The sequence below is a fragment of the Varanus komodoensis genome, unplaced genomic scaffold (assembly GCF_004798865.1).
Source record: "Varanus komodoensis strain SLA01 unplaced genomic scaffold, ASM479886v1 scaffold61, whole genome shotgun sequence".
Lineage (NCBI taxonomy): Eukaryota > Metazoa > Chordata > Lepidosauria > Squamata > Varanidae > Varanus > Varanus komodoensis.
The window spans coordinates 2041036-2063689 of NW_025336236.1; the positions used below are offsets into that span (position 1 = coordinate 2041036).

The following is a 22654-nucleotide window of genomic DNA, read 5'->3' on the forward strand; positions in this document are numbered from 1 at the left end:
GCTGTTCCAAGTGGTTCATGGCATCTTACATCTTGAGCCCAAAGGAGAGCTGATTAAACTTTTGGTGGCCTGCTCTGACAAATCTGCAGGGCACTTTGAGGATAAAATCTCATGGATCCGTAGTTACTTGTACTCCACAATGATACCAATGCCATTGGTAGAGGTATCCAGAGCACCACCTAATTCCATTCTACTGGATTAATTTTGGCTGGTGCAGCCTCAGAATGTGGACAGGGTTCTTGCCTCTGTCTGACCTACAATCTGCTCTCCCAATCCTAGACAAAAGTCTATAGGGGGAGTCAAGTCTGGGTCCAGGAGGTTGTCAATGCCTTTTTAAAAGAGGCAGTGGTGCCAGCCACTTTAAAAACTGGAGTGATTGCATTACTTCTAAAGAAACACAGTCGGAGTGGATAACTATCAACCAATTGATTGAGTGGATGGGGCCGGACAGCTCCAGGTTCTCCTGAAGGAAGTGAATTATTGAGATCCATCAAAAACAGAGACTGCCTTGGTTGCCCTGTAGGATGACCTCTGCTGGGAGAGGGACAGAGAGTATGATGCTGTTGATTCTCCTGGACCTCTCAGCAGCTTTTGATACCACTGACCATGGTGTCCTTCTGGAGAGGTTGGCTGGGTTGGGAATCCACGGCTCCACTTTGTGGTGGATCTGCTCCTATCTGACTGACCATCTCCAGATGGTGGTGCTAGAGGTCAATTTATTTATAAAATTTGTATGTCGTCCAATTACTAACGTCTCTGGATGGCTAAGAGCATAAATAAATTGATGACCCACTCTGGCTGCAATTAATAAAATACAGTAATAAAATTCAGTATTAAAACTTATTAACAATATTATCAATCAAGATAAGATGGAAGTACTGTTGGTGGGAAGTCCATCTGGGAAATTTTCAGCCTGTCCTGGACAGAGTTGATGTCCCAAGGACAAGTTTCACAGCCTTGGAGTGCTCCTGGATCCTGAGTTGTCACTTGTTGCTCAGGAGGACTTGGTAGCCAAGAGTGCGTTTTACCAGCTTTGGCTGGCATATCAGTTGCATCCCTACTTGAATTAGTGGTGCCTTGCCACAGTTATACATGTACTGGTAACCTTGCACCTGGGTTAATGCAATAGAATCTATGTGGGGCTGCCCTTGAAAATGGTTCAGAATTGGGCTGACCAGGACAGGTGCTCATGAACACATCACTCCTGTCCTGCACAGGCTACTCTGGCTGCTAGTTGCCACCCAGGCCCAATTCAAGGGACGAACAATAGCATATGAAGCTCTAAATAACTGAGGGGATGCCAGTCTCGACACAGGTCAACCTGATCACTGAGGTCATCATCAGAAGCCCTTCTCCATATTCCTCCCACAGTGAAGTGGGGAAGGGGCAGTGAGGAGGAGGGCCTTCTCCAAAATGGTGCCCAGTTTATGGAACATTCCCATCCAATATTTGGCTGGCTCCAACTTTGTATTCTTTTACGTGCCGGTTAAAAATGTATCTTTTTCATGATTATTTTGGAGACTGAACCGGTTTTGGTTTGGTTGGTTGGTTAGTTTAATGGTTTAATGGGTAATGTTGTTGCTGTTGCTACTTTTAATTTTAATGCCAGACAAATTTCTAGTATATAAATATTTTACCATGTTTGGCTGTTTTAATGTATCTTAATTGTTTATTGTTTATTTCATTTGATTCAATTGTTACTGATTTTACACTGTGATTATTTTAATGAATCGTATTGTTTTTAATTGATGTTGAATGTTGTTTATTATGTTGTGAGCCACCCAGAGCTAGGCTAGGGCTAACTGGGTGGCATACAAATTAACAAACAAACAAACAAACAAATAAACAAACTTGGGACAGGAAGTCCCCCAGATAGCTGGACTAAGCTGTTTACAGCAGCAAATATAGATTTTTTTAGGGATTCTATGGTGAGTCAATGTACAAATGACACTCTTTGTACAATTACTGGTGGTTAGAGCCTCCCTGCAAGATGCTGTCTGAAAGAGGTTCTGGTTTTGACCTACAGAGCCTTATACAGTTGGGACAACAGTACCTAAAGGAGTGCCTCTCTTGGTATGAATCTCCCATAAAATATGTTCTTCATCAAAGGCCGACCTGTTCTGAGGGAAGCTCAGAAGGAAGCAACAAAGCGGAGGACCTTCTTGGTGGTAATCCCCTAATTTTGGAATAATCTCCCTGACAAGGTCCACTCTCAGTCCTGTTATAAAGACACTTTAAGAAACATTGTCCTTCCAGTACTAATGCTAGGTACAATCCAAACTGAAATCACAACAAGGGACAGAAGACCAATTCCAGCATCACAGTTTACACTGGGACCCCCATATCTGCTATGTATGGTTTAAAAATATTCACAGAAATGCTAAATGTATGAATAGTGGCACACTGAGTTTCTTCCTGTGGTCAGAATAGGTATACATACATCATATAGTGTATTTTGTCACACGGAGATGGGTAGAGACCTGTTCTACCCTGCAGAAGAAGGCAGGACGCGCTCCAACGGAGCAAAGCTCAGGGAACCAAGACTCCATTTAGATACCAGGAAGCACTTCCTGACCGTCAGGACCCTGAGGGTATGGAATGGGCTTCCACGGGAGGTGGTTCAGGCCCCATCGGTGAGGGTGTTCAAAGACAGGCTGGACATGCACATGGTGGGCATGTCGTGAGCAAAGCTGGCTGGAGCCGGGGGTCAGATTAGATGGCCCGGGAGGCCCCTTCTGACTCGCTCTGTTTCTATGTTTCTATTTTATTATGTAAGAAACTTACAAAGGTTTTCCTGATGTATTTTTCTCATGTCTCTCCCATGAAGTGCCCAAAATATGAATTTGAGCATCTTTGAGAAATACAGCACAGCATTCATGTCTGGACAAGAATTAATGATTGCAATTAAGTGGGGATAATGACTGTTCAGTAATATTTAAACTATTTTTAATTCCATAGATTATCATTATGATTTTAATTGAAAATCACTGTCTTTACTGTCATTTATTGCAGCAGTGCCTATACAAAGTTCCAAATCCCATCAACATTCCAGGTGGGAATTCCATTCAAAAATGGTTCAAAAATGAACTAAAGACTAATGGCATCATATAAAAAGCAATTAATGTCTGCACTCTGTGCCTTATTTACACACTCTTATATCCAAAGAAAGTACAGTCAGTTTCTAATGGAAATTAAGGGCACAATCCTATGCATGAATAGGCAGAAAAAGTCCTACAATTCTCAGCTTGTCCCTGCCAACATGGGATCATACCCCAATGGGCTTAAATTACCTAGAAAAATTGTTACGTGAATACTGAGGCAGATGGCCTGAATATTTGAAGAACAAAAAGCACAGTAAGATCTTCTAAAGGCACTTGACAGATGTGTGCAGTAACAGTGTTATTGATTGAGCTTACAAGCCCTTTACAGTATGTGCTTGCTTAGAAAGACAAGACTGTTCATACTGAAAAATGCCCTTATCCTCAGAAATGTTCATTTTCAGTGTAGCCATCTCTGACTGATATGCTTTGAAGACCCCAGGACTTCAAATCTAACTAACCAATCTAGCTATTCTTCAAATCTAGCTAGCCAATCTAGCTATTCTGCAATGATACATCAAATGAACACTTGGTTTCAGCAAGGCTTTGTCACACATTAAAAAAAATCAGAATGGAAATAATAAAATTAAATCACATATGAAATTAATCGTTTCTACTAATTCAGTTCCAGTTCCTTGGAACAGAGCTACTTGTGTCAGTGAACTATTCCAGACTAAAGTGCTTCCACAGGTTGTTCCAAACAAGGATAGCTGCTATCAATCCAACCCTGCCAAATAAACAAAAGTCTCTGCAAACCACAGGAAAAATGATTAAAATGGTGACAACAGTAGTGGGAAAGGTTGGTTCTATATAACCTTTGTCTACAGGGACACTGAAAGGGTCAGAGAGACTTTTGATTAGACACAGACTCAGCGTGAATGAGACCCTGGATGATGAAACGTTTGCTGTACATAGAAGAAACCTGTGTATGAGCCTTTGCTTAGCCTGAAATGAGGCTCAAAAAGATTTTGTTAGTTGATGAAAAGGATGTGAGAGACCTTGTTTGTTGACTTATCAGCTGGTGAAGCCACAAAACTGATTGTCAGTGCTGCCATTTGCCTATGAAACACATTAATACAAATCTATTATACAATGGAAAGACAATGGAAAACTTTCAAGGACACTGGCAATGCTTTTCTTTGATAAAAGTTTAGGAAAACAGGGTAAGTGAGAAAGTTGTATGCCTGCCTCTTGGCAACAGAGAGCGATACTTCCAATTCTGATCAGAATAAAATGGGAGCATATGGCTCATTTGTTACAGGTTCAGCTTTACCCAATGAGGCATAATTTTGAACTCACATTTACAGTGGGACAGCCAGTATGGTTAGCGGGTTGGATCAAGGAACTGGGATAACTTGGCCAAGAAGCTCACTGGGTGATTTGGACCATTCACTCCCTCCCAGTGTAAAGTGCCTCACAGGTTCTTTTCAGGAGAATAAAAATGAAACAGAAGAGAACTACCTAAGTCACTTTGGGTTTCTCACAAGAGGTAAATGGCAGGAGGCAGATTCAGTGTTATAATAATACAGTAAAACAGAACAGGAAACCCAAGAAAAAGTATTCACTACAGGGAGTAAGGATGATTTTTTGGGCATGATATTGGACTCATGCAGCTGTTTATCTGGATCCCCTCTCTTCTTATCCCCTGCATCCTGGAGTTACTCTGTTTTTGCTCACTGCTGGAACTGAGCTGTTTCCCCTGCCTGAAATTGCTCTGTTCTTTCCCTCTCCATACGTCAGCCCTCCGTTGTGATTCCTCTTCCCTCCCCACAGCCAAGGAAGAATTCCAGAGTCTTCTGAGGTTTTACATCCATTCATAGGACATAGCCAGTGCGAAAACAGAGTAGGTGGAGGGTCAGGACCTGCAGTTAAAGACTGGCAAAAGTGTACAGGGAGGAGTGGAAGGAAGTCTTGGCCAGCACAGGATCTACTTCTAGGTAAGCATGAGTGCAATTACAATCTAAGGCTTGTAAGAAAAAGCGGAAGAATATATTCCACAATCTATTAAGACAGACACAGTGATTTTTACTTTGCTGTCACTGTTTCTGCTGTTGTTCAAGTAAACTGACTATTGGATATTTAAAGTCACAGTAGTTGATGCTTTAGGCATTATCTTTCTCTGTATAAATGCCCCTTTGTTATTGTATTTGGCACTTGTTCTAATGCCTTCTTTAACTAAAAATAATTGGCTAATGTTTCACATCATTTTTAATGATAGTATGTTATTATTGCTTCTCCTTAGTGAATACATGCCATCCAAATATACTAATTTCATGCTTGTTTTAAACAGTTTGTTTCCCAGTTTGTAACACATTGTTGTTGTGATACCATGGGAGGGGGGAATTTTGACTGGGGCATACATCTGAGTATGACACAGTCCAGATGCACACCTGTACTACTAAAACAAACAAAAGCAAAACCCTCTTTTTAAAGGGACTCAAGTTCCCACAATACCTGCCAAACATCATTTCCCTTTAAAAAGATGGGGGAAACTTTTACCTGAGCACACAGAGACTTGGGACAAAGTCCAATACTTGCTCCCCCATGGAGACTAAAGGGGGATAACCAAAAAAGAAAAGGATCTTGCTGAGATGCAAATTTCAAAAAATACCCCCTTCTCAGGCAAAGATTCCCCATGGTTGGCTTTAAACGTGCCCATTCAGAGAGCTGTCAAGGGAAACCAAGTTGTGGAAGAAAGCTTTTTGAACCTCTTCAGGGCAATGTCTAGGACAAGTACCTGCTGTCTCATAGCAGCATGGGTCCTTATGTACGTTGTCCCAACCAAGGCTTGACATCCACCCAGTTGTGCTTAAGCAAACAAATACATTTGCTCACCTGTAATTTAAACAATTAAAAAGTATCTGCAGCTGAGCAGCTCCAGGCATTCCTTCTAATGTGCTTCCAGCGGCCTACATGGGTATCACGGAAGCTGCCTTGACAGGTGGTGTCCAAAGGAAACATGCCTGTGCCAAGCCCCAAAGTGTTCCGAGGGCCATGGGCAACAATGTCTTCTTTCTCCTGCAATAGCCCATGGGAGACCCTTGGAAAGACCAAGGGCAGAGGGGACACCTGCTCCCCATGATGTGTTTAATAATCTGTTGGTCACACTGGGGCTAAGGTCCCAAATGTGATCAAAACTTTTTAAATTTCAGCCCTGTGAAGGAGAAAGTGACAGCACTCTTAAAATTTCTCCATTTCCCCCTCTGTCTTGTTGCTTTGCTGTGACCTTTGAGCACCTTTCCCAGTCACAAGAACACAATAAGCCACCATGGCTTATAAAGCACAGACAACGCCTTCCAGTATAGACAATCCATTCCAAGTGTTCCAACAGTCCATGGCTGGAAAAAACTTGTTTTTTCTTGCCCCCCCTCCTCCCCTCCCCTCCCCTCCCCTCTCTTTTTGCTCTTCTCCATTTTTCATGAACATTTGCAGTTTTTTTTCCTTTGCAGTTGTGCAACTGTGGATACACAGCTACAGAAATAAGGAGCTTTGGTGGGCAATGTGCAAAGGGTGCTGTTTAGCAAACTCCAGCAGGAACTCACCTTGGCTGTTGTCCTACAATGCCTATTAAGGATATTTCCCCCTTTTGTTCCATGTCTCCCCTCTTGTTATGAGAACCTAGTCACTTGGAGAATCCAAGCCATTTTTTAGGTTTTTCCTTGCCCACAATAGAATGTAGAGTCATCTACACCAGGCAAGACTTCTTCATGTTTTGTTCAGAAGGGCTACAAGACACCTGGCAAAATCCCTTACTATTTGATTTAATGTTCTTGCCAATGACTGCCATTCCACTGATGCCAAAATCACACTTGTTGCTTGGCTTTAAAAAAAATTGTCAGTGCCTTGAATATGTTCACTTGGGGGCATCATTATATTATCATTACTGGCCTCTCACAAGTGCTCAGCTATCCAACATGTGTCCTTTTCCCCATTCAATTTCCTTATTTCCTCTCTTTGAGCAGTCAGAGTAGGAGTTAGACTGCAAATATATTTGTGTGTACTTGCCAGGCACTAATCAAAAAGCATCCGTATGGAGCTGGGGCCAGCAAGGGAAGGTGCAACAGAATACTGCAGAGGGCATGTCTTCCAGTTAGCAATACAATCCTCTGCTTGTAAGTGTTGCACTGGGGAATCTGCAGTTCCTTGATAGTTCTTTTAAAAAAAGGCAAATGAAGAAATACTTGCAAATAGAATGACTGGAAAGTAAATGGAAGGCAAATTATATGTCTTCTGTGTAATGGCCAGAGCAGGGAGGGAGAGACAAGATGCTGGGAAATTGGCAGGAGGACTGGAGGAGGAGAACCAGCGACAGTGAGCCCAGTTCTCTGTCAGGTGTACTGCTGGTTGTTCAGTAACCAACTGACCCACCAAGACTTCATCTTAGGGTGGCTTACAGTGAAGTCTGAACTTGCCCACTGTAACAACACTGGGTTTCCTGCATGCCTTTATTTACTTACTTATTTTAAAATGCTTATATTTGTTTCTCATTTGGCTGCAAGTGCAATTAGCAGTAATAAAAATAATTGCCACCGGAGAGGCATATGTTCAATTAAATGATTATACTCAAACAAGCAATGCCAAGTAAAAATAATATTGGTATCTTATAATCCTTTCTGGAGATGGAAATGATATATAAATTAGGATAATTATAATTTTGGAAGCTCTTTCCCCTCCTCTGGTTTTAAGCAATCTGAGATAATATAGTTCTAGCCTGGTATCTTACACCTCCATCTACAGTACACTGTCAATACAGCAAAAATGTTTTTTTAAACCCTCACAATTCATTTAAATGCATCTCAATATTAGGCTCTTTTTAAAAGCCTGTATGCATTCCCTGGGCAAAAGAAGTACCGAAAAGAAACATACAAGTTAAGTACCAGTCAGAATCACAACCCAGGGTTTGCTCTTGGTTTACAAGTCCTGGCTCATTTAGGAATAACAGGTCAGAGTGCTCAGCTTTTAAATGCTTGATCATTTGGCCACTTGTGCTGCCAGGAGGAGGCAGTTGGGATAAAGCAACACTCAGTTCCATCATGATGAACTTCAGTTCTTGGGAGCTCTGGCTTACGGCCACATACACATGCAGACAATGCCTTAAATTTATGCCAACTGGTCCACAGAGAATGATTTTCATGGACACAAAACTAAGCCAGTGTTGGGATTTCACACTACTTTGTTCATGGTTTATTTTAATCCTGCTCTTCTTTCACTTGTTCTCTCTCTCTTTTCCCATCTCTCCTGCCTTCTCTTCCCCGCTCCTCTTTCACACACATTTGTTTCACCAGCCTCAAATATGTCTAACACAGTCCCTCTGCTGGCATATGCCTCGCTTATTTCCTAATTTGTTGGTTTACATCTCTTTTGGATATGCTGAAAATAAAAAAATAAAAAATACCAGAAATGGCTTACACAACAACTGTTGTCCAGAAACTGATTGATCTAGGGCAGTGATGGCAAACCTTTTAGAGACCGAGTGCCCAAACTGCAACCCCAAATCCACTTATTTATGGCAAAGTGCCAACAATACACTAAACTTGAAAACTGAGGTTTTAGTTTAGAAAAAACAACTCACAGCCAGTCCAAGCATGCTGACTGGCCATGTGAAAGCCAATGAGTCGTGGCTTGTGATATCATCGCCTGGTGCCACTACTCCTTTCCGAGCATGCGCATGGCCCCTATGTGCGCTGTTATCCAATTCCCAGCTGCTGGGTGATGCTGTGGCGACTTGACTCGCGTGCCCACAGGGAGGGTTCTGCATGCCTGTTGTGGCATGCGTGCCATACAAGTTTGCCTCCACTCATCTAAGATTTTATTCTACTCATTTTTTTGTCAGCCATCCCAAGACGCTAGTAGTGGACAGGTTAGAAAAGCTTTTAATAAATGAATGAATGAATGAATGAATGGTTGGGCTGCATCTTCTATTATCCCTTACCATTGGCTATGTAGACAATGATATAGTTGTAGTCTAGGAGCATCCAGAGGGTCATGAGTTGCCCATGCTGCACCAGCAGCTGTGAAGGCCGTTTTGTAGTGGCAGTGGTGAAGGCCTTCCTTCTAAGATCCATTAGTACAAAGTTTGTTCGTCCACAGACCTACTCAAGTTGTGATCCACCAAGCTAAATGTACTGCACCAGCTGTGCAATGTGGCATTCAACAGTACAAAAGAGACGCTTAATGGCCCCCTGGGACCATCGGACATCACTGACGGTCTACATGCGTTTAGGGAGTTGTATATTGACCAATCCTATCTAATTAATCACGCCACTGGTTTATATAAAGACATGACAAAAAAGCAAGGAAGGAGAAGGGGAACAGGAAGGGGAAGGAAGGGAAAGCAAGGGAATCATATTGTGAGAAAAATCTCTCTCTGAGATGACAGGATTTCATGTTTACTTATGCATATAATTCATGGATTAGAGAGCCCTCATTATATCTACTTAAATAATTTATGTTAAGCAGTCAGTGAACATTGAAAACATCAGTGTAATTATGAACAGAGAAGCAAACCAAGCCCTGGAACTTAGAAGAAACAGGGAATGTATAGTTTATGAAGTCATATCAGTTCCATTTTAAAAAATAATTACAGCAAAAGTGATGGTCTCAAATAGCTGGACCAAACCTGACCCTAAGGAAGCACATGTGCAGCTTCTTGAAAATGAACTTGACAAATATGGCTGTATATGCAAAAGCATCTTTCTCTATTCATATTGAAATTTTCTGTTAGCTAGTAGTGACTTGGTTTGTGTGGTTGCAGCTGAGAAAATAAGCCATGCTGGCTTATTTTCCACTCTCTGGTGGCAGTTGTGTTCACATAATTGCCCTTGGTAGCACAGTTTGTTATGTCCTGCAAACTCAGCTGGGGTGGTTTGTTCCCCTGAGTAACAAGGAACTAGAACCCTACAATATCCCATGGGTGGGGGCTAACAAACTCAAACTCAATCCAGACAAGATGGAGGTGCTGTTCGTGGGTGTCCCCTCTGGCTGGATGGGCTGTATTCAACCAGTTCTAGATGGGGTAGCACTCCCCCTGAAGGAGTAGGTTTGCAGCTTGGGAGTGTTCCTTGATCCATTCTTGTACTTGAGACAAGATTCTTGGCTTGTACTACCTGCCATCATTTTTTGCTGGTGACCCAGCTAGGCTCCTATCTGGTCAGGGACAGCGGGGCTTCAGTAATCTATACTGTGGTCATCTCTCAATTAGATTACTGCAGTGCACTCTAGATGGGTCTGCCCTTGAAGATGGTTTACATCTGCAGCTGGTGCATAATGTGGCAGCCATGTTAATAATTGGGACCCACATAAGGGTCCCATATAAGGCTGGTTCTGTCCCACTTGCATTGGCTGCCTATATGCTTCTGGTCGCAATTCAAGGTGCTGCTTTGAACCTATAAAGTCTTAGGACCATAACACCTCTCAGAGTGCCTCTCCCAACTGGAATCTACTCAGACATGATGCTCAGCCTCTGGAGCTTTCCTTCTAGTGATGACTACAAGGGAAGCACAGAGGGTGGCAACAAGGGTCAGGGCTTTCCCTGTGCTGAAATAACCTCCCCACTGCTGAATCTGTCATCTTTTCTGGCACCAGATTAAGATGGCCCTCCATGCCAAGGCTTTTAAAGAAAGACCTATCTCAGGGAATCAAGGTTCAAGTTGGACGCAAAAAGTGCTTCCTGACAGTTAGGGCCCCTAGGTTATGGAATGGGCTTCCACAGGAGGTAGTTGAAGCCCCAGCGGAGAGGGTGTTCAAGGATAGGCTGGACAGGCACATGGTAGGCATGTCATGAAACTGGTTGGAGCTGGGAGTCAGACTAGATGGCCTGGGCGGCCCCTTCAGACCAGCTTTGTTTCTATGTTTCTATCTGTGTATCCAGGGGGGCTTGAGGGATGGCCCATTCCAGGTGTTGCCATATATCTTTTTGATATTATTTGGCTTTAACTATTTAGTTTTTAAATGTATTTTTGATTTTATATGTTTCATTGCATTTTGTAATTCTGCTTGTATTGTAATATTTGTGTTGTACAAATATTTGTATTTTAATATCTGTTTTGTGGACTTCTGTAAACTGCAGAGCGAGCTTCGGCTGTGGGGCAGTCTAGAAACAAGCATACAAACACTAATAACAGCAAACCTCCATGGCAGGCAGAACAAGCTGTTTTAGCAAGGGCAATTATGCAATTCCTCTGGGCATGCAGCAGGGAAAGGGGAGAAGCCACCGCAGCTCAGTTCCAGTTCCCTTCGGTGCTTGTATGAAGCAGACCAGCATGGTAGAGAGCATGGAAGCAAAACTGCCTTTGAATACTATAAAAGAAATTGAAGTGGAATCACAAAGCAATTTGCATTCGAAATCCCAAAAGGAAACATTAGAGGATTGGCAGAGACACTGCTGAACGTGATCTAATGGTGCCTATTAAGTTTCAAGATACCTGTGGAAATGTTACATTCGTTTAACCAAATCATTATTAAATTGATTATGCTAATGAAAATAAGGCCCTCCTCACAATTTGAATAGTGCTTAGTGAGTTTCTTACTTTCACTCCATTTTGTAAAGCAGATTTTGAATCTTTGCTTTTATATTGACATTTTCCATACTCCTATGCATGGCATTGTCCCAGAAAATGAATTTTTTTTCTATGGACAATGTAATTCTGTTTGTTAATTGTGCCACTCCTACTTGACCTGGTTCAGCCACACAGCAGCCACGTCAAAGTAACTCTCAATGTTAAGGGCTCCCAAAGCTTTCACAGCAGGGCAAACATCTACTGTTGCAAGACTAGGCCTACAACTTAAGAAAGCAGAAAAATAGGCAAGGAGAGAGGCAGGTCAGTGGAGGGATAATAAAATGCTACTAGGTATAATGAGACATAACATGAAACTATGGTTTAGTGTTACATGCATAAACCTCTTATTCGTGTGCTTCCTTTTCCACTGGAATGACCAGCATGTGGAAATCAAAGGCATTTCCTTCCGCTTTCATCTCATCACAGTCCATAACTGGGCAAGTTTACACACCATGTCATCCTATCCTGACAAAAAGCCAGAGTTGGTTGGCTGTTCTGCAAACAACCTGTAGTGCACTTAACAGATGATCTAGCACACCATATTCATTGCCCTCCCTATTCTTCCTTCTCCCTCAGTTCTCTGGCCAGTATCCCAGGAGACCAGCTTGTCCTCCCATTATCCTCTTTAATGGCTCACCATAGCCTTTTTCCCTTAAACGTTTTTTCTTTTCAAAAGATTGCACAACTGATTGAAAAGCCAGTTTTCACAATCTCCATTTTTCCAGCCCTTCAAAATGTCAGATATAGCTATGGACACCATGAGCATCTCTTTTACTATCTTTCAGGCACTGTGGTCCTCTCTGAGCTGCACACCTTAATGTGGTGAGGAGGGCTCAGAATGTCAGAGGTCTCAAGAACAATGCCATGCAGAGGCCAGCCTCTCTCATTAGGCTGGTCTCCTACCAGGCTCACCCAAGACAGAACGGTCAAATCTGAAACACAGAGTAAGGTTCATCCACCCTTTTTAGCCGAAACAGCTACATCAGCAGAAGAGAATAAATATCTCTAAGAGTGATAAGGATGGAGAAACTCCTGAAGGACTTCTACTGGGCAGCAGCAATAGTTGATGGCAACACTGGCAGACAATCTTTCACAGACAACAGCAATGACCCTTGAGCTAACTCTGACACCAACCATTGATTTACTGAAGATACATACTTCATGCAACTGATCAGATGGACATTACTAGATGGACAGTAGAAATCAGGTACAGTATGTAACTGGGAATAGGAGATGAAGATACTGTTTTCTTGCTGTCAAGACAAGATCAGGAGCAGATTGTGGTAGTGACCATAAATATCAAAGATCATAATAAAGCAGGAAAAGATCACTAGCAGAAACATAGTGCCAAGATACAACTTATATAACATCCCCAATGATTTTAAAGTCCACATAGGTAAAGGTAAAGGTTTCCCCTTGACATTAAAGTCCAGTCATGTCTGGGTCTAGGGGGCAGTGCTCATCTCTGTTTCCTAGCCGAGGGAGCCAGCGTTTGTCCGCAGACAATTTCCGTGGTCATGTGGCCGGCATGACTAAACACTGAAGTCCACAGAATGCTGTTACCTAGCCACCGAAGTGGTACCTTTTTATCTACTTGCATTTGTATGCTTTCAAACTGCAAGGTTGGCAGGAGCTGGGATGGAGTAACGGGAACTCACCTCATGGTGCAAATTCGAACCGGCGGCCTTTCGATCAACCAGTTCAGAGGATCAGCGGTTTAACCCACTGTGCCACCGCATCCCAAAGTCCACATAAAGAACCTTAAATTCAACTGACCATGAGCCAGAAGAACAATGGACTGAAAGCAAAGATACTATTAGTGAAGAATGCAGGGATAATAGAAGAAACATTCACAATCACTAAGAAAGGCAAGAAGCAAAATCAAAGGCAACAAAAATTGGGTCAGTATTCTGAAAGCAACTTTTAATTGAGTCTCACTTAGAGACGAAAAGAGCTATTACGATGACCATTGCAAAGAAGTATAAAACAACAGAAGGAAAAACAAGAGACCTCTTCCAAAAGATCCAAGACATCAAAGGAAAATTCAAACCTAGACTGGGAAAGCTGAAAGGGAAACATACTATCTTACCAGGAGAAAATAAAGAGAACGGGAAAACAATATGTAATTTCAGTTTCTTCTTTGATGTCAGTAAAGTGGTTAATTCTTCTGTTCTCACCATATAGAAGAACTATACCAAAGAATTAAAAAGATGATAGACTGCTTCAAAGAGGAAACCTACAGAATCTGCAATATTAAAAAGTGTAGTGAAAGCTGCTCTGAAAGCACTTGAAAGAAATTAAGCACCTGCAGTAGGTAGGGAACCAACATGAATAGGCTTTGGGAACTAAATCAGTCTGTGTCCTAACAGGAATGTGATGATAAATAAAGAAAACAGAACAATGGCCCACAGACTGGAAATGTTCAAAATAGGAGATGCAAAGGAGTGCAGCAACTACAGGGCAACTGCACTAAACTGCTATGCAAGCAAAGTGACACTCAAGGTGTTGCGGGAAAGAATTATACCATATATGGAGTAAGAAATGTCTAAGATTCAAGCTGGATTCAGAAAAAGAAGAGGTATTTGAAATAATATTGGAAATATATGTTGGCTACAGAAGCACACGATACAAATTTCAGATCAATCCACACTTTATAGATTGCAGCAAAGCTTTTTACTGTGTGGGTACAAGTGATGTTACGACTGATTCTGAATGAAATGGGTGTGCCTCAGCATGATTGTCTGGATGTGTAACCTGTATCATGGATAACAATCAATTGTCATGACACAATACGAAGAAACAGAAAGGTTTCCTATAGGCAAACGCATTAGACAAGAGTGAATATTCTCTCCCTATCTGTTCACTCTGTATACAGAACATATGGTAAGGAAAGCTGGATTAGGATCAGGGAAAGGAGTTAAAATTGGAAGAAGATATATCAGTAATTTAAGTTATGGAGACAATGTCACCTTACAGGCAGAAAGCAGCAGTGCAGTGAAACAACTCCTAATGGAAGGGAAAGAAGAAAGCCCAAAAGCAGGACTGCAGCTGAATATCAAAAAATAAAAATTGTAATACCTGAAGAATTATACCACTTTAATATTAAAAATGAAGAAATTGAAATTTCAAACAATTTTGCAAACCTGGACTCAATCATCAAATCAAATGGAGAGTTTGAGTTGCAGTCAAAATTTTGAAGAAAACTGAGACTTGGAGGGGCAGCAATAAGGCACAAGAAAGGATAGTCAGGTATAAGGATGTTTCCCTAGAGGCCGAGGCCAAGAACATCCATGTTATTGTATTCCCAATCACTGGGTCTAAAAGCAGGACAATGCAGAAAGCTGACATGAAGAGAACAGATGCATTCAAAGCATGGTTAAGGAGAAGAGCTTTGCAAATACCCTGGACTGACAGAAAGACAAGTGGGTCGTAACTGAATCAAGTCAGAACTTTTCCTGAAAACAAAACTGACAAAACTGAGGCTGTTCTATTTTAAGCACATCATAAGAAGGCTTGACTTGCTAGAAAGCACAATAACGCTAGGGAAACCCAAAGGCGGAAGAAGAAGTGGAAGACCTATGAGATAGATCAATTCTATAAAGGAAGTCACAGCCTTATAAGGTGAGCAGGGCTGTCAAGTACAGGGCATTTTGGAGGGCCATCATAAGGTCAAGACAACTTTGATGACACATAGAAAAAAACAAGGCAGAAGGTGAAATCTCTCTGTTATTTTGATACTTCACTGGCTTTTAGTATTTGAGAACACTGCGGTTGTGTTTATTGATTTTGTATTTACCATCTATTTGTTTGTGGGTTTTACTGGACTTTTCCGTCCTTTCAATGGTTTTTATTATTCTCACTTACTCTTTTTGTTTTTAATGTTGTACCATAAGCTACACAGAGACTATGTGTGATAAGGTAAATACCATTAAATATAGGCATACATAGACCCAGAGTAGGCATGGAATCGATTCTGGTACCAGGCCATGAAATTGGTACTTCAGTGATGCCAGTTCTGAGGGGATAACTCATGTGAGAAGCTCCTGGGCAAACTCCTGGGAGTTCACTGAAAAACAGCTCCTTGGCAGCTAGGCTAATATTTAAAGTGTCTTTCAGCAACAGGGCTTCAAATACCTAGTGGAGTGGATGAAAGTGGATGAAAGGTCCTTGGCATGATGTATACTGTACAACCTAAAGTACAAAAGGTATTAATTTATCACAGAGACAGGAGATCTCACAGTAAAGTAATGCAACTGCTGATGATACGCTAAATCAAAATGAGTGATGAACACAAATATAACAGCAAGTGAAGTTCAAAAGGATACACATCTGTATGATGAACAATTTGTCAAACAACAAATGAAATGTAATGTAGACAAACTCATAGAAATACACATTGGTCTAAGAATAATCAAAACATGCAACAGTTAAATTAAAAAAGCTAAAGCACATCATGGAAAAACTAGATATGTCAGGATATTCCTATTTAAACAAAGCCGCCCTCAAGTTTATTTGATCTTCAAACTGTTCTTAAACTGAAGTTCTTATGTAACAGAAAAAGTGGCTTTCTAAAAATATTTTATTTAATGTAGATATACAAATGTTATATTTTATAAATGTTATAATATATTTGTATTATTTTCTTAATGAAGAAATCCATTCTGAGGAAAAACGATGACATTCAAAGGGAAATCCATCAATCATATGTTCTAGTGGGAAACAATATTTCTAGAAATTCTTACACAAGAGTAATGAAACTATGCCAGAGTAGGAGAATAACTATCAAAAACTACTAAGGTTTGTCTATTCCTTTGCTTGACCATGATATAAGGATCATGTTGAAATAACACAGACTATCACAAAATCTACTTTTTACTTTGTTTTCATGTCTTTAAATGAGCATTAAACATATACATAAAACCCATAATGAGGAGCAGCATTCATATCTTACACTTGCATGCCATCCTTTGTCTAAGAAATTCAAAATGGCAGATAGTATTGTTCATTTTATCCTGACTGCAAAGGTGGAAGTGGGCATGACTACCCACCAAGACCTGGTCTGGGCAATATGACAATTCCCTGTGGATAGATGAGTTGTCATGTTGTGCAAATAGGGGTCATTTTGCCAAGTATGGCTTGGTTTTCCAAAGAAAAAATGGGAACCAGGGACAAGAGTGGCCCAGACCTTTTGTGTCAACTCTCTGTGGGCTCAGGAGAAGGTTAAACTGCTGCCTCCCACACCATTTTAAAAGAAAATGGAGTTGGACATCTTCCTTTCATTTTAAAAAGGTGGGAGAGTAGCTTGACACAGTGCTGAGTCTATCAAGAGAAAAAATTGTACCCCGTGATGCATAAAGGGGAGAAACATTAAAAGAAAAGGATCTTATCAGGAAGAGGATGCTTTTTGTGCCAAAGGCAATGATGCCAAGGCAGATGAGTGCTTACACCTCCACTTTATTTATTTATTTATTTATTTATTTATTTATTTATTTATTTTACTAATATTTATTTACTTATTTTGGAAGCTTCTATGCCGCCCCATTCGCCGAAGCCTCGGGGCGGCTCACAACAAGCCCTTGGACACATATTCCACTCTATTAGTCCAAGGGCTCACTAAGCAGATTACAAGAGACTTACAGTGGATGCCGTCACTTTGTATGAACCAGCCAGCGAAAGCAAGGGGGCGAGCTGAGTGCCTCCCACTTTGGCTGGAATGATGCGCAGGTGCAGATTTGTCTCAGTCGTTGATGGAACTGTCGCATTTCAGGGAACGGGCAGTTTGCACAACAGGAATGGCAGAGAATGCGCGCACGGTTGCGCTATTTACAGATGCAAAAATAAATAAATAAATTCCTGGCAGGCACAGGTAGCCCCTTCAAAGTACCCTTAAGAGGGTAGCAAAAGCTAGGTCTTCAGTGGGCTTTTGCCATGTGAGGGGGAAGAACATGCAGTAAGCCAAAACGGACTCACAATCATGGCTGACAGACAGACAGTGCGGACCTGTTTCTCTCCACGGAGACCCCTGGGATATATTCTTGAGGAATGAGGGAAAAGGAGCGGTAGGGAGTGAAGTAGCTACCATGAGCAGGGATGTCTACTGGGCCATCAGGGGTACTTTGCAAAACAACCAACCCACTGCAGCTCATTCTCACTGGGGGTTGGCACGTTCTGCAAACTCCACCAATGATTTGCTCAAGTCTACCTGGTGAGCTTTATGCCGAAGTGGTGATATCTCCAAAGTTTAGCCATTACACACACAGTTGCTACATTCCTATGCACACTTATCTGCTCCTGCAGTTGTCTTTTTCTGCTCCTTATTTCAAATATGCAATGCTTCCACACATTTTCAGTAATAATTTACAATTACGGGTAAACTTGATTGTCATAAGCTGGGCATTGTGTTAAATCCAATTCTAAGTTTCTGCACACAGATTCTGGTGGGAATATTTTCTATCAGTAAATCATAAATAGGAAATAAGGCTGTAAAGGAGGTATATTACAAACACTGGAAGTTAACTGGCGATTTTTTTAGAGTGATTCAAATACAAGTCTGTTTCCAAACAGAATCAATCAAAATCCTGCTGAAGTTCTGGAAGAAAACAGTTCCCCAACATCAGTTCCTGTCACTGTCATAACTAATACATCTTTATATGGCACACACACTATGTTTATTTAAGTTTTGTTTTATATTTTACCTTCTAGTCTACAGGGCTAAAGATAGAATTACTATGCTAAAATATGACCTGATCCCAGATGTAGTTTACTTAAATTTCAGATTGAAAATCTTACTAAGAACAGATAAGATTGATTGCTCTTTCCATCTTAGCATAATTGTATTTCAGGTGAACATCAATTTACTTTAAAGGACACCTCTAAGTAACAGACGGCATCATACATAATTCATCCATCACAGCTGCCTGTTACATGACTTCCTTAAACAGATTTCAAAGGAATAAAGGGTGTTGCATTGTTTTTCTGCTTTTGTTTGTATGCTTTCAAATTGTTTTAGAAACATTAATTTACTTGGAATTATTGCTGAAAAGAGTTTATCCCTAGCAAAGAGCAAAATAAATTACTCTGCATTCAAAATTTCTTACTTTTCATCCAGCTGTACTGGTTCTTAAGCATTTTTAAAATACAGCATGACTTTTCAAAACACATCATTAAGACAAGGAAGAAGAAATCAGCACATGAGTTTTGATTTGAGGGAAAAGTAGTTCTTATCAATAATAAAACACTTTCAAAGAGAAAGTGTGAGGGAGTTTGGCAAGGATCTGATCATCTTTAATTTTTAAAAAAGAAAATCTATCTGAATTTTTACATACTTGGTAAAATAGAGCAAATGTTTCCGGAACAGACAAAATTCTTTTAAAAGATCATTATTTGTGGAATTTATATTCAAAATTATATGCTGCACAAGACTTCAAGCTAACAGAATTTGTTTTTGCTAGAACCCTGAGCTCCACAAATAAGAATCAGATGTAAAATAGTGGCTCAGAAAGCAGTGTCAATGACCTACTGGAACCCATAAGCCTTATCTTGTGATGATACCACTGCTGCATCATGTCTCACAAGAGCCCAGTGTACAGGTTGACTATGGGTTCTTTGAATCATGGATTATTGTTACATGCTATCACTATACTTTGTGGTTAACTATGGGTTGTTAACCACAAACAGTCCAGTTACCAACCATTTAAGAAATCATGAATTCTAACCAGTTGATGCTGGTTAATAGCCCATAGATAAGCATAGCAAATTGTTCATATATAATGACAAATTATAATTCAGTGACAACCAATTGCTGAAATGTACAATTTAAGGAGTTTGGCCATAAATATACAGTGAACCCGGACAGCCAGCCAAAGAGGCCTAAATACCTGAGACATCTAAGGAGAGACATAGCGTATAGTGGTTTCTGTGCAGATGCTAGAATTGTTTAGGATAAAATGGGAGAAATGTAATGTCTGCTTTTAAAGAATAAGCTAAATATAGAGGGAATTACAGATGGAATAAAGGAAAGGAAAGGAAAGGAAAGGAAAGGAAAGGAAAGGAAAGGAAAGGAAAGGCCAGCATGATACATCTAGCTCTTGATATAGACACTCCAGGAAGGACAGTGAAAGCCATACTGGAGAAGAAGTTGCTCTGTACTTCAAAGAATGCACATTTGAGCATTCCCCAGAACAAAATTCTCTGGATGATCTTGAGACAAAAATGAAATCAGGGAGACCTCCCAACATGTAAGTCTTTTAGTAATTGGTGATTTTAATTGCTTCAACATTGACTGGATACATGCATGTTCCTGTCATGACAAGAGTGTCCAAATTTCTTGATGCCCTCCAGGATGATGCTCTAGAACAACTGGCCATACAACCAACCAGAGGCATTATCCAGGACCTGGTATAAGGTAGGAAAATTGTTGAACCAATTTGAAACATTAACCACTACTATCAGATTTAATGCATATTTCAGTGAACATCACCAAAGAAGTCCAGTACAGTCGAAGTTCACTTCAAAAGAATAGGCATCTCTAAAATGAAGTAATTTGTAAAAAGGAAGTTGAAAGTTGTTGATAGGGTTAATTACTTCAAAATTGTTGGTTTATGTTGGAGGTTACTCAAAATAATAGAAGCTCAGCTAGAATACCGCAAGTTATAAAAGATTTTGTAAAGCTGAATAAGTCACCAACATGGTTAATGAGCAGGGAAAATGGAGCTAGCAAAGAATAGTTGTTTTTAGGAAGTAAATCCAAGGAACTCAAAGAGTGATGACAAAAAAAGAAATTCTCAACATTATTGACAAATGGAGAGTTAATAAATCACCAGGACCAGATGGGATCCTTCCCAGACTTCTTAAAGAACTCAAATAAAAAATATCTGATATTCTAACAAAAATATGTAATGTGTCCCTAAGATCAACTTCACACTGGGGAATGGCCAATGTAACACCAGTCTGTAAAAAGTGATTCTGGATGATCTGGAAATTACAGAATGATTAAGCCACTGTTTGTTATGCGTTGAAGGCATTATTAAAGATAAAATTAGTAAGCATATAGAAGTATAAATGGTTCTGTAAAAAAATTAAAATTGCTTCCGTAAATATAAGTCCTATATCACCAAATGTTTAGCATTCTTTAAAAATTCTTTACCAGCATTCTGGTAGACGTTATTTCGGTGAACTTCCAAAAGGCTTCGCACAAAGATCCTTACCAAAGAAAAGACAGCTCATGCCTGTCCATTGAGGCAATCACAACTGCAAGTCTGAAACTTCAATAAATTTCAATTTATTCCTAAATTAACTGAAACTAGGAGTGTGCAGTAGAGTGGCCAGGTTTGCAGATCCCACCAAATTATTTAGGGTCAGTAAACCAAAAAGCAATTGTGAGGAGTCCAAAAGGAGCTCTCCAAACTGGAAGAATGGGCTTCAAAACAGCAAAATTGGTTCAATGTAAGCAAGCGGAAAGAATGCCCACTAAAGTAAAGGAAAAACAACAACCACTTCAAGTATAAGCTGATGGATTTGAATTAGCGGTGACTGGCTATGAAAGAGATTTTGGGGTTGTGGCAGACACTTGTCAATCCAGCGTGTGAAGGTTATGAAAAAGGCAAATTGCATGCTGGGTATAATCGGAAAGGTAAAGATACTAAAACTACCAATGCCGTATTCTTTATAGAAATCTATAGTGTGACCACACTTAGAATGCTGGGTACAGTTCTAGTAACGAAACGTGGAAAGGATATTGAAGAATCCTATGAGGTGCAGTGAAGGAAAACAACAATGATCAAGGGCTTTGAGCAGTTCCCTTATAAGGAAAGGTTACAACAATTGGGGCTGTTTAGCTTTAAGAAGCTACAAGTACTTGGAGACATGATAACTGTGTTCAAAAACATACATAGTGTGAAGAAAGTAGTATAGAGATATATTTTTCTTCCTTTCTCATAATACTAGAACTTGGAGTTATGCCATGGTAGAAGATTCAGGACAGATATGAAGAAAGCAGTTCATAGTAAAAACTATGGAATTCATCTCCACAGTTAAAACTATGGAATTCATCTTCCACAAGGAAGTTGGACCAATCCACAAATGAGGTGGCTGTCAATGGCTACTAGTCCTGCTAGCCACCTGCTAGCTACAATTTCAGATGCACTAGGCCTATGTTTGCCAGTGGACAAGAGGGCTTCATTGCATTCATATACTGATTATAGGTTTCCAATAAGGAGGTGGTTGGCCATTGTGGAAACAAATGCTGAAACCAAATGGATCTTTGACTGCATCCACTGTGGTTCTTAACCCATGTTCAATGACAACCCAGATCGTAGATTGCTACAATGTATGAAACAAGCCAGTATTTCTGTCAAATATTTCTATATATTTTATATTTTACTAAAAAAAGCTATTATTAGAAAACAATTTTCATTCAATCTCTCATCATTTATATGTAATCAGTGTTATGATTTATAATGCCAAAATTTCATTCTTCTTCTATTCAAAGTATAATTTAGGAAGCAATTCTAACTTGCCTGGAGGGCTTTAAAAGCCTTCAGAAATGTAGGCCTGCCAGCACAAAAACCCACACTGGGGTAGCCAGGCACATCTCTGAAAAGTCTCTATGCTGTGTGAGTGGGAAAATACTGGTATGTTGGTTGGAAGCATTCCAATAAGAATATACAAAACTGCAACTTGTTTATCTCTAGGTACAAATTCTTCAACAGGAGTGAATTACAATAACATGTACATATAACTGGATCCTTTACCAAATGAAACAGGAAAAAAGGAATTATTTGTGGCACTATTCTCTATTCTCCTGTGGCCTTCTCCCTGCATCTGGAAAAAAGCTCTTTTTATATGTTTTCATAGGCAACACTTCCCATCTCCTTCACTATGATTTGTATTAAATTCCATGTTTGCATTTGCATGCTTAAAAATATTTGATCTGAATATACAGAGAATAAAGGATTTTCTTCTGCATTTCTTCTGCGAACTTGCTCATATGTTAGAAGT

At 40.3% G+C, this 22654-nt stretch overlaps 1 protein-coding gene across 1 annotated transcript in view; it reads right to left on the minus strand.

Annotated features, from left to right (window-relative positions):
* TRHDE (thyrotropin releasing hormone degrading enzyme) overlaps nucleotides 1-22654 on the minus strand; it is a 467798-nt gene that overhangs the window by 81653 nt on the left and 363491 nt on the right. The window lies entirely within an intron of this gene.